Source organism: Clarias gariepinus, chromosome 17 (genome assembly GCF_024256425.1).
Source record: "Clarias gariepinus isolate MV-2021 ecotype Netherlands chromosome 17, CGAR_prim_01v2, whole genome shotgun sequence".
NCBI lineage: Eukaryota > Metazoa > Chordata > Actinopteri > Siluriformes > Clariidae > Clarias > Clarias gariepinus.
Genome location: NC_071116.1, coordinates 20400001 through 20410000, shown reverse-complemented (window position 1 = coordinate 20410000; position 10000 = coordinate 20400001). Strand labels below are relative to the sequence as shown.

Sequence of the window (10000 nt, the reverse complement as noted above, 5' to 3'; positions counted from 1 at the left end):
TTTCATACTTGTTTGTTATTTCTTGTTGCCCATACTCTTCCTTCGCTTCATTCATTGCATCAACAATGTACTGTCTTGGTAAAAAACCTTTTTTAAATTCATATAAGACGTCCCTCACCCTTGTTATCCCTACTTCCATCCATTTTTTAAAATATATTTCTTTTCCTTGTTTTAATACATTTTTGTTTAAGAACAGAGGTTGATTTAAAATGCTTTTTCTTCCTTGTGGGTTGAATATAATTCTCTTTAGAAACATTCCCCAAGCATTAAAAATTTCTCTATAAAATTCCGGTAATTTTTCTGTCATCCATGGTTTTGTTTTCATCCATAATACTGCATCTCCCATGTTAAAATTTCCACATTTATTTAAGAAATACTTCATAGTCTTTTTCCACTCAAATTTATCTTTATCTTGGAGGTACTTGTTTACTACTTTAATTCTCATAGAATTTTTCCTCTGTTCTATGTCCATTAAGCCTAGACCACCTTTGCTTACTGTTCCTATAATTGTACTGTACGCTATTTTTGCCGGTTTGCCCTCCCATAAAAAGTTAAGAAAGCATTTTTTCAATCTCTTTTCTATCCATGAAGGCATTTCAGACACATATAAAGCATACCAGAGCTTGGAGACCATTAAAACGTTTAGAATTAGAACCTTCCCCTTTAAATTCAGATTTCTTAATTTCCAAAAGTTTAACCTTCTTTCTATTTCCATAGTCATGGTCTCCCACATTTCATCTCTCGCTTTTTTCTCATTTTTTCCCATTAAAACTCCTGGGATCTTCATTTAATTTTCTTCTTTAAACGTAAAACAATCAGTTAGAGTTTCTGCTTTGCCCATTCTCATGTACACCGTCTTGTCTTCATTGATTTTGCTGCCGGAGCCTTTGCAATAGTCAGTAACAATCTTTATTAGTTCCTTTGCACTGTTTTTCCCTTTTATAATCAATGTTGTATCGTCTGCATATTGAAAGATTTTACCTTCAGCCTTATTTCCTTCGATTTCTATCCCTATTATTTTCCCGCTTTCTTTTATCGCTAAACCCAAAGGTTCAGCAGCGAGGGAGTACAGTAGGGACGATAGGGGACATCCTTGTCTTATGGATCTTGAAACTCTGAAGCAATCTGTTACGAATCCGTTGCATTTTATTCTTGTCAATGCTACCTTATATAAAATTCTGATCCAATTAATAAAATTCTCCCCAAAATTAAAACGTTTTAAAACCTCAAATAAATATCCATGTTCTACCCTATCAAAAGCCTTTTCAAAATCCAGACTAATTATGTATCCATCTTCTTTTTTTTCTTTTATGTATCCTATCATATCTCTAATGCTCATCGTGATGTCTGCTATGTCCCTTCCCTTTATTCCATATGCTTGGTTTGTTTGTATTATACTTGGGGTCACTTCTTTGAGCCTGTTTGCTAAAACTTTTGCTAGGATTTTAAAATCTGTATTCAACATTGTGATTGGTCTGTAATTTTTTAAGTTTGTCCTTTCACCTTTTCTTTTATAGACCAGTTTCATTAGGCCAATTCTCATCCTTTCGTTTACTTCCTCTTTTTCCTTAATTTCTTTAAAAACTTTTCTTAAGATCTTTGTTAAGGCTCCTTTAAAACATATATAAAATTCAGCGCCCAATCCATCTATTCCCGGACTCTTCTTTCTATTCAATTGATTTATTGCTCTTTCTATTTCTTCCTCTTTTATTTCTTGGTCGCATTCTTTTTTATCCTCTTCACTCACCTTTGCCTTTATCTGATCTAGTAGTTTCTGTTTTTCCTTTTCTTCCACTCCCCTTGTGCTGAACAAGTCCTCGTAAAATTCCCTTACTTCTTTTAGAATGTTTTCATTCCCTTCTACTATCTCTCCGTTACTTCCTCTTATTTGTTTAATCATTTCAGCTCTTCCTCTATTTTTTTCTAGATCAAAAAAGAACTTTGTGCATTTTTCTTCCTCTACTACATACTTCGCTTTACTCCTTAGTTTAGCCCCCTCGTATTCTTTTTCTTCTAATTTTTTCAGTTCTCCTTCTATTTCCTTAATTTTTTGTATGTCTTTGTTCGTTTTGTTCAATTCTGCTTCCAAGCTTTCTTTTATTCTTTTTTCTTTAGATTTTTTGCATTTCTGTAAGAATCTACAATATTTTAGAGAGAATTTTTTAATTAAAAATTTTAAGTTCTCCCACCATATTCTCTTGTCTTCCTTATACATTCCATTTTCCTTTTCCTTTTTTATGATTTCTGTAACCTTTGAAACATAATCTTCACTCTTTAAAATTTCTGTATTTAAGATCCACACACCCGGCCCTCTTTTCATGTTACTCCAGTCTATTTAAAAAAAAAAAAGCTTGTGATCACTATACAGTAGCTAGTTTCTTCATATCTGATTTTGTCAATGAAGTTTTCCACATTTCTTGTGCACAGTACATAGTCAATTCTCGATCTACATATAAAATTCCCCACCATTTGTCTTCTTGAATACTCTTTCTTCCCCCCATTCCTTTCTCTCCACACATCTATTAGGTTGTTTTCATTCATGAGTTCTTTTAGTTCTTTTCTCCCTGTATCTGTTTTGAAAACCATTCCTTCTGCCATGTCCTGCTTACTAAAGACGGTGTTAAAGTCTCCCATCATTATTATTTCTTTGTATTTCCCTATAATATTCCTTAAGATATTAAAGAAGTTCTTTTTTTCTTTTTCTTCTGTTGGTGCGTGTATATTTACTAAAGTTATTTCTCGTCCTTCATAGTTCGCTTCTATTACTATGCATTTTCCCATCTTGTCTTTATATACCATTTTGCTTGTGTTAAAAATATTTTTTCTTATTAAAAAAGCTACCCCTCTTCCAAGTCTTCCATCCCCATTGTTGTATAGGATATCCCCTTCCCATTCTCTTTTATAGTTTTCCATGACACTTTCTCTCCAGTTCGTTTCCTGCAAAGCAATAACGTCTTCCTCTTTACATTTCTCTTTCACTTTTCCAAATTTTTCTATGTTCATCAAGCTTTTTGCATTGAAAGTGACACAATTTAAAACCATGAAAAGAAGGAAAATTAATTCATTAATTAGTCATTAATTTTTTCCTTGCATGTTCTAAATTTGGCTTTACCTTTAAGGTTTTTCTTCTTATTTGTCCTCTCTCCTCTTTGTCTTTTCCCACGTTGTCTGCTGCAATCTCTTCTCCATTGTCCATATCCTCACTTTGATCTTTTGTTTCTTGTTTATCTTTTTCCACGTTGTCCAGTGATCTCTCCGATGTTTTTATTTCTGTCTCTTGAGTGTCTCCCTCCTTTGTCTGTTCCTTTTCTTTTCTCTCTTAACTTTCCTCCACTGTAACTTGCTCTTTGTTCCTTTGATCTTTAGGTCTGACATTGTCCAAGCCATTTTCACTGCATTCAGTCAGATCTTTTTGTGTCGGAGTCTTCTTATCCTTTTGCGCGCCGCTCAGTTCATCTCTGGTTTGGCCACTTTGTTCCGCTGTGACCAAATCCGCTTGCTGTTCGCTGTTTCGTTCATTTATCTGCCCATCTACCCGCTGCTTTTCATCCTCCTGTTCTTCCTCCTCCTCGCTCCTCATTCCACATTCACATTTGTTTAAAATCAAGTTACAATCCGGGCACTTAACTGCATTGCACTCTCTTGCGAAGTGCCCTCTCCCTTCACATTTAAAGCACTTAAAATCAGGACAGTCTTTGACCATGTGGTCCGGACTCATGCACAGCCGACAGGTCTTCACCTGATTGCTGTGCATCACCCGGAAATACTGGGGTCCTTCTGCTGTTTCAATTTTTGTGCTGTATGGAAGGGACGTGACTTCTTTTGGAAACTGTGCTCTTACAAACCTTGTCCCGTCTTCAATGCTGGTGCCCGGATAAACCCTTCTTTTAATTTTAGATTTTGGGAAAACTCCCCAGCCTTCCAACTTATTTTAAATTTCCTCATCAGCAGTGTAGGCGGGCAGATGCATGAAGGAGACAACGTAACTTCTGCTTTGTAGTCTTTTTATTTCGCACTTTTCTCCTTTTACCATCAATCCGTCAGTTAAAAGTTCTATGTCGTTTTCATTTTCAAGAGTTATTTCATACTCCTTCATTTGTTTGGGTCTCACCGCTAAAATCCTTCCTTCGCCGATCTGCTCCGCCACTGCCTTGATTATATCCACGGCTCTTGCTTCCTTTGCATGTCACACGTCCACGGTTATAGTTGCTTCTTTCAAGTACACTCTGTTTCCACTCTCCTTCCTTAATTCTTTTTGCCTTTCTTTCCCACCTCGTTGTCGCTGAGCCAGTCCATTTTCATTTTCTTGCCATGTGTCGTCTGCCATTTTGCCATTTCTGTGTCAATCATACTTAGGCCGTGTAAAAAAAAAAACAACCCGAGAGAAAAAAAAGGAGTTCCCCCCCCCCCCAAAAAAAAGTGATATTCTAACAAACCAACTAAACAGTGAAAACCAAAACAATGGTGAGCCTTCCTCACCTACTGCAGCCGTTCACAGCCCAACAGCGACCTCTGGTGCTCTTAGACTGGTATGGCCGTAAGCGAAAGCTGGGCTGAAGGAAGGCCTATTTAAACTATAAAAAAAACCTTAAAAAAAAAAAAAAAAAACCTATAAGAGGAAAAAAAGTGAAAAGCTTACAGCACCTGGTATTCCCAGGCATTCTCCCATCCAATTACTAACCAGGTCCGAGCCTGCTTAGCTTCCGAGATCAGCCGCTCTCAGACTGGTATGGCCGTAAGCGAAAGCTGGGCTGAAGGGAGGCCTATTTAAACTATAAAAAAAAAAACTTTAAAAAAAAAAAAAAAAAAAACCTATAGGAGGAATAAAAGTGAAAAAGCTTACAGCACCTGGTAATCCCAGGCGGTCTCCCATCCAAGTACTAACCAGGCCCGAGCCTGCTTAGCTTCCGAGATCAGACGAGATCGGGCGCTCTCAGACTGGTATGGCATTAAGCGAAAGCTGGGCTGAAGGGAGGCCTATTTAAACTATGAAAAAAAAACCTTTAAAAAAAATAAAACCTATAGGAGGAATGAAAGTGAAAAAGCTTACAGCATCTGGTAATCCCAGGCGGTCTCCCATCCAAGTACTAACCAGGCCCAAGCCTGCTTAGCTTCCGAGATCAGACAAGATCGGGCGCTCTCAGACTGGTATAGCCGTAAGCGAAAGCCGGGCTAAAGGGAGGCCTATTTAAAATATAAAAAAAAACCTTTAAAAAAAAAAAAACTATAAGAGGAATAAAAGTGAAAAGCTTACAGCACCTGGTATTCCCAGGCGGTCTCCCGTCCAAGTACTAACCAGGGCCGAGCCTGCTTAACTTCCGAGATCAGACGAGATCGGGCGCTCTCAGACTGGTATGGCCGTAAGCGAAAGCTGGGGTAAACGGAGGCCTATTTAAACTATAAAAAAAAAACTTTAAAAAAAATAATAAATAAAAAAAAATGAAAAAACCTATAAGAGGAATAAAAGTGAAAAGCTTACAGCACCTGGTATTCCCAGGCGGTCTCCCATCCAAGTACTAACCAGGCCCGAGCCTGCTTAGCTTCCGAGATCAGACGAGATCGGGTGCTCTCAGACTGGTATGGCCGTAAGCGAAAGCTGGGCTGAAGGGAGGCCTATTTAAACTATGAAAAAAAAACCTTTAAAAAAAATAATAAATAAATAAAGAATAAAAAAACCTATAAGAGGAATAAAAGTGAAAAGCTTACAGCACCTGGTATTCCCAGGCGGTCTCCCATCCAAGTACTAACCAGGCCCGAGCCTGCTTAGCTTCCGAGATCAGACGAGATCGGGCGCTCTCAGACTGGTATGGCCGTAAGCGAAAGCTGGGCTGAAGGGAGGCCTATTTAAACTATAAAAAAAAAACTTTAAAAAAAAAAAAAAACCCTATAAGAGGAATAAAAGTAAAAAGCTTACAGCACCTGGTATTCCCAGGCGGTCTCCCATCCAAGTACTAACCAGGCCCAAGCCTGCTTAGCTTCCGAGATCAGACGAGATCGGGCGCTCTTTTTTTTTTTTTTTTTTTTTCTACAAAACATTTTACACACATCAAACACACATTCTGACCTTTTTAAAATTTTAGCATTAATAATTAATTAAAAAACCACTTGGATCACATTTCAACACTGGATTTTTTTTTTAAAACAACATTTCAAAGGTTCCAATTTTCTCGTTTTCTGCAAAGTACCTGTACAATAAATTCATAATTACCTTCAGTTTTTCTCTAAAAATGATCCAAACATTAGCTTCTACTTTTTTAAATTTGGCTATGTTCCTTCTTCTCCATATGGCATATTTTGCCACAGCCATAAAAAAGTTATACGCATATTTATTTCCAGTTGTCTTTTGTGGACCAAATAAAAACAGTTCTTCCCATTGCTGTTGTGTTATTTCTTCTTGGTAGTCCAGGTTAAGCACTTTTTTTGTCATTTTTTTCAGTTTATCGGTGAAGTCCTTCAGTTTTTCACAGTAAAAAAACAGGTGCCATAATCCTTCGTCCATCTTTTTACATACACAACATGTTGCACATGTGCTTAAACCAATTTTACATAACCTCATTTCAGTTAATAAGCAGTTGTGTCTTTGTAAAAAATTAAACTCTTCTAAAATGGGTTCCATGTATTTAATCTTTTCGTTTCTCCATATGTCGCGGTCACTAAGTTCACTGAATCTTTTTTTCCAGTAATTATTTGCAATTGGCTTTACAAACGCCTCATCTCTAAAAACACCATAGATCTCTTTGATTTTGCATTCTTTCAACTTCGTGTTTTCACCATTCTTCTGGATTAAGTATATGTCTGGATCTGTGTTTCCTTGCTCTACCTGTTCTTTTTCATCTATTCTTTTAATCCACTGAAGTGGCACTCTGTCTCTCAATTGTTTGTACTGTTCTTGAAGTTTTGCGTTGTTAAATGTTTCACCCGTTTCGCTAATAGCATCTATGATTACCTGTAACGGTAAAAACCCTTCTTTAACTTCATATAAGATGTCTTTTATTTGTCTAATTCCGCTAATCCACCATTTTTTGAAGTAGATTGTGTTATTTCCTTCTGTGATATTTGGATTCAGGAATATGGGTTGATTTAATAACTGTTTTCTCCCTCTAGGTTCTATCTTTATGTAAGTTAAAAAATCCCCCCATGCTTCCAACACTTCTTTATAAAATGCAGGTAAGTCATATAACATATGGTTTTTAGTTTTCATCCATAAAATATCACATTCCATGTTAAAATCCCCTGCTTTCTTTACATAAAACTCCATAATTTTTTTCCACATTGCTGTGTTTTTGTTGTTCAAAAATTTTTGTACCACTTTGACCCTCAAACTTTTCTTTCTTATAAATGGGTCTAGTAGTCCCATCCCTCCCTCTTCTCTTTTCCCTATTAAGGTGTCATATGCCACCTTCGCCCTTCCTTTCCCCCACAGAAAATGTAATATTATTTTCTTTATTCTCTTATAAATCCATAAGGGCATTGGTGTTACTGATAGTACGTACCACAGTTTAGATAACATTAGCACGTTTGTTACCAATATTTTCCCTTTAATTGTGAGATTTCTTTTTTCCCAGAATTGTAATCTTTTTTCTATTCCCCCAAGCGTGTTTTCCCAGGTAATCTCATTTGCTTTGTTTGAGTTGGGTCCTATTTGTATTCCTAAGATCTTTTTGTTCTCTGTTTCTTTTTTAAAACCCATTTGCTCTGGTAGAGGCTCAATTTCCCCTATTGGTATGTATGTACTCTTCGTGTAGTTTACTTTTGCACCCGATCCATTACAATACATATTGAGTATCACCAATGCCCTTTTCACACTTTTTACGTTCTTTACCAGTATTGTTGTGTCATCTGCGTATTGGTGAACTGATTCATGTTGTGGATTTTTCTCTATATTTATTCCCTCTATTTCGCCATCCGCTCTTATTGCTAGCCCTAGGGGCTCTGCTATCATGGTATATAGCAGGGCCGACAGTGGGCATCCCTGTCTGATGGATCTGGTGGGTGTAAAACATTCAGTTAAAAATCCATTACACTTAATACATGTTAAAATTTCCGTATAAAATATTTTTATCCACTTTCTAAAACCTTCTCCGAATCCAAATTGTTTTAGAACATCGTACATATATTGGTGATCTACTCTGTCAAACGCTTTTTCAAAGTCTATACTAATTAAATATCCTTTTTTGTTTTTCTCCTTCATGTATTCTATGGTGTCTCTTATACTGCTAACTGTATCCGCTATATCTCGTCCTTCTACTCCATATGCTTGTGCTTTGGTTATTATTTCAGGTAAAACGCTTTTCAATCAGTTTGCTAAAACTTTTGCTAGGATTTTAAAATCTGTATTTAACATTGTGATTGGCCTAAAGTTTTTAAGATCCGCTTTATTCCCTTTTTTCTTATATACCAGTTTTATGATTCCTATTTTCATTGTTTCACTTAGTTCTCCATCTGTAAAAATTTCTTCATAAATCTCTTTTAAAATTGGTATTAACTGTGTCTTAAATTTTTTGTAAAATTCATTTGTTATCCCGTCTATTCCGGGGCTCTTGCCTGTATTTAACTGCTTAATTACGTTTTCTATTTCGTCCTCTTTTATTTCTTCATCGCACATCTTTTTGTCCACTTCTGTTACTCTTGTGTTTATGTGTTCCAGTAGGGCCTCTTCATCAGTTTTGTTGATACCTTTGCTTGTAAAAATCTCCTTGTAAAACTCCTGTACCCTTTTTAAAACTTTTTCTGTTTCTTTCTCTACCTCACCTTTTTGGGTCAGCACTTCTTTAATTTCATCTGCTTTTTGTCTGCTTTTTTCAAGGTCGAAAAAGAATTTTGTGCTTCTTTCTCCCTCTACTGCATATTTCATCTTGCTTCTTATAATTTGTCCTCTACACCTTTCCTCTTCTATTTGCCTCAGTTTGTCTTCTAGTCTTGTTACTTTTCCAATGTTTATTTCTTTCCTTTCACCATTATCATTAAAATTCCTGAGTTCTAACTCCAGGTCCTCCCTTACTCTCTTTTCCTCTTGTTTTTCCATTTTTTGCAATTGTTTACTATGTTCTATTGTGAGTTCTTTTATTTCGTATTTTACATTATCCCACCAAATCCTTTTATTCTCCTTATATAATTCATTTTTCATGTTCCACCTTATTAAGTCTTGTACTCTTTGACAGTAAACTTTATTGTTTAGAATGCTAGAATTTAAAATCCATATCCCTGGTCCTCTCTTCGTTTCAGTGATATCTATCTCTGTACATAAAAAGTTATGGTCACTAAAGCTGGTTTCTTTATAAAATATATTTTTCACCATTGTTTCTATTTGTCTTGTGGCTAAAAATAAATCAATTCTGCTTTGTTTTATTTCCCCCATTACCATTTGTCTTCTGGAATAGTCCCTTCTATTTTGATTTCTTTCTCTCCATATGTCTAGAAAGTTAAGATTTTCCATTAATCTTTTTAATTCATTCCTCCCTCTGTCTGCTTTGAATACCATATTATTCCCAATATCTAATCTAGTCAAAGCAATGTTAAAATCCCCCAGCAGAATGACATTTTCCCAGTTTTTCATTTTTGTCTCCAAACCTCTTAGAAACACATCTTTTTCTTTTCCATCATTGGGTGCATGTACGTTACACAAAGTTATCTTTTTTCCATCTTTAACAAGTTCTACTGCTATGCTTTTCCCCACCTTATCCTTAAACACCATCCTTTCCTTTTCACTAACTCCTCTTTTAATTAAAATTGCTACCCCCTTCCCTTGTTTCTCTTGCCCATTACTAAAATATATATTTCCATCCCATTCATTTTCATATTTCTTCACACATTCATTGTCCCAATATGTCTCTTGTATACATAGTATTTCAGCTCTTTCTGCATTTGCTATTAGTGTTTGAAATTTGTAAACACTGTTAAGCCCTCTTGCATTAATTGAGACTATTCTAAGAGTCATTACTGCAATTTAGTATAGTGTTAATTCTCCTACTTCCAACCTTTTATTTACACAAGTTCATTC

General features: G+C 35.9%; 5 non-coding genes and 1 pseudogene across 5 annotated transcripts; all 6 read right to left on the bottom strand.

The window, feature by feature from the left end:
- Positions 1-4632: 4632 nt before the first annotated feature.
- Positions 4633-4741, bottom strand: LOC128505798 (uncharacterized; annotated as a pseudogene).
- A 95-nt stretch (positions 4742-4836) lies between these two features.
- LOC128505795 (5S ribosomal RNA) lies at positions 4837-4955 on the bottom strand. The gene has a single exon (XR_008355630.1). It is a non-coding gene; the product is annotated as a 5S ribosomal RNA (ribosomal RNA).
- Positions 4956-5043: 88 nt separating this feature from the next.
- On the bottom strand, positions 5044-5162 carry LOC128505796 (5S ribosomal RNA). Its single transcript, XR_008355631.1, has one exon. It is a non-coding gene; the product is annotated as a 5S ribosomal RNA (ribosomal RNA).
- Positions 5163-5247: 85 nt separating this feature from the next.
- On the bottom strand, positions 5248-5366 carry LOC128505783 (5S ribosomal RNA). The gene has a single exon (XR_008355618.1). It is a non-coding gene; the product is annotated as a 5S ribosomal RNA (ribosomal RNA).
- Positions 5367-5472: 106 nt separating this feature from the next.
- On the bottom strand, positions 5473-5591 carry LOC128505780 (5S ribosomal RNA). Its single transcript, XR_008355615.1, has one exon. It is a non-coding gene; the product is annotated as a 5S ribosomal RNA (ribosomal RNA).
- Positions 5592-5699: 108 nt separating this feature from the next.
- Positions 5700-5818, bottom strand: LOC128505823 (5S ribosomal RNA). Its single transcript, XR_008355656.1, has one exon. It is a non-coding gene; the product is annotated as a 5S ribosomal RNA (ribosomal RNA).
- Between the last annotated feature and the right edge of the window lie 4182 nt (positions 5819-10000).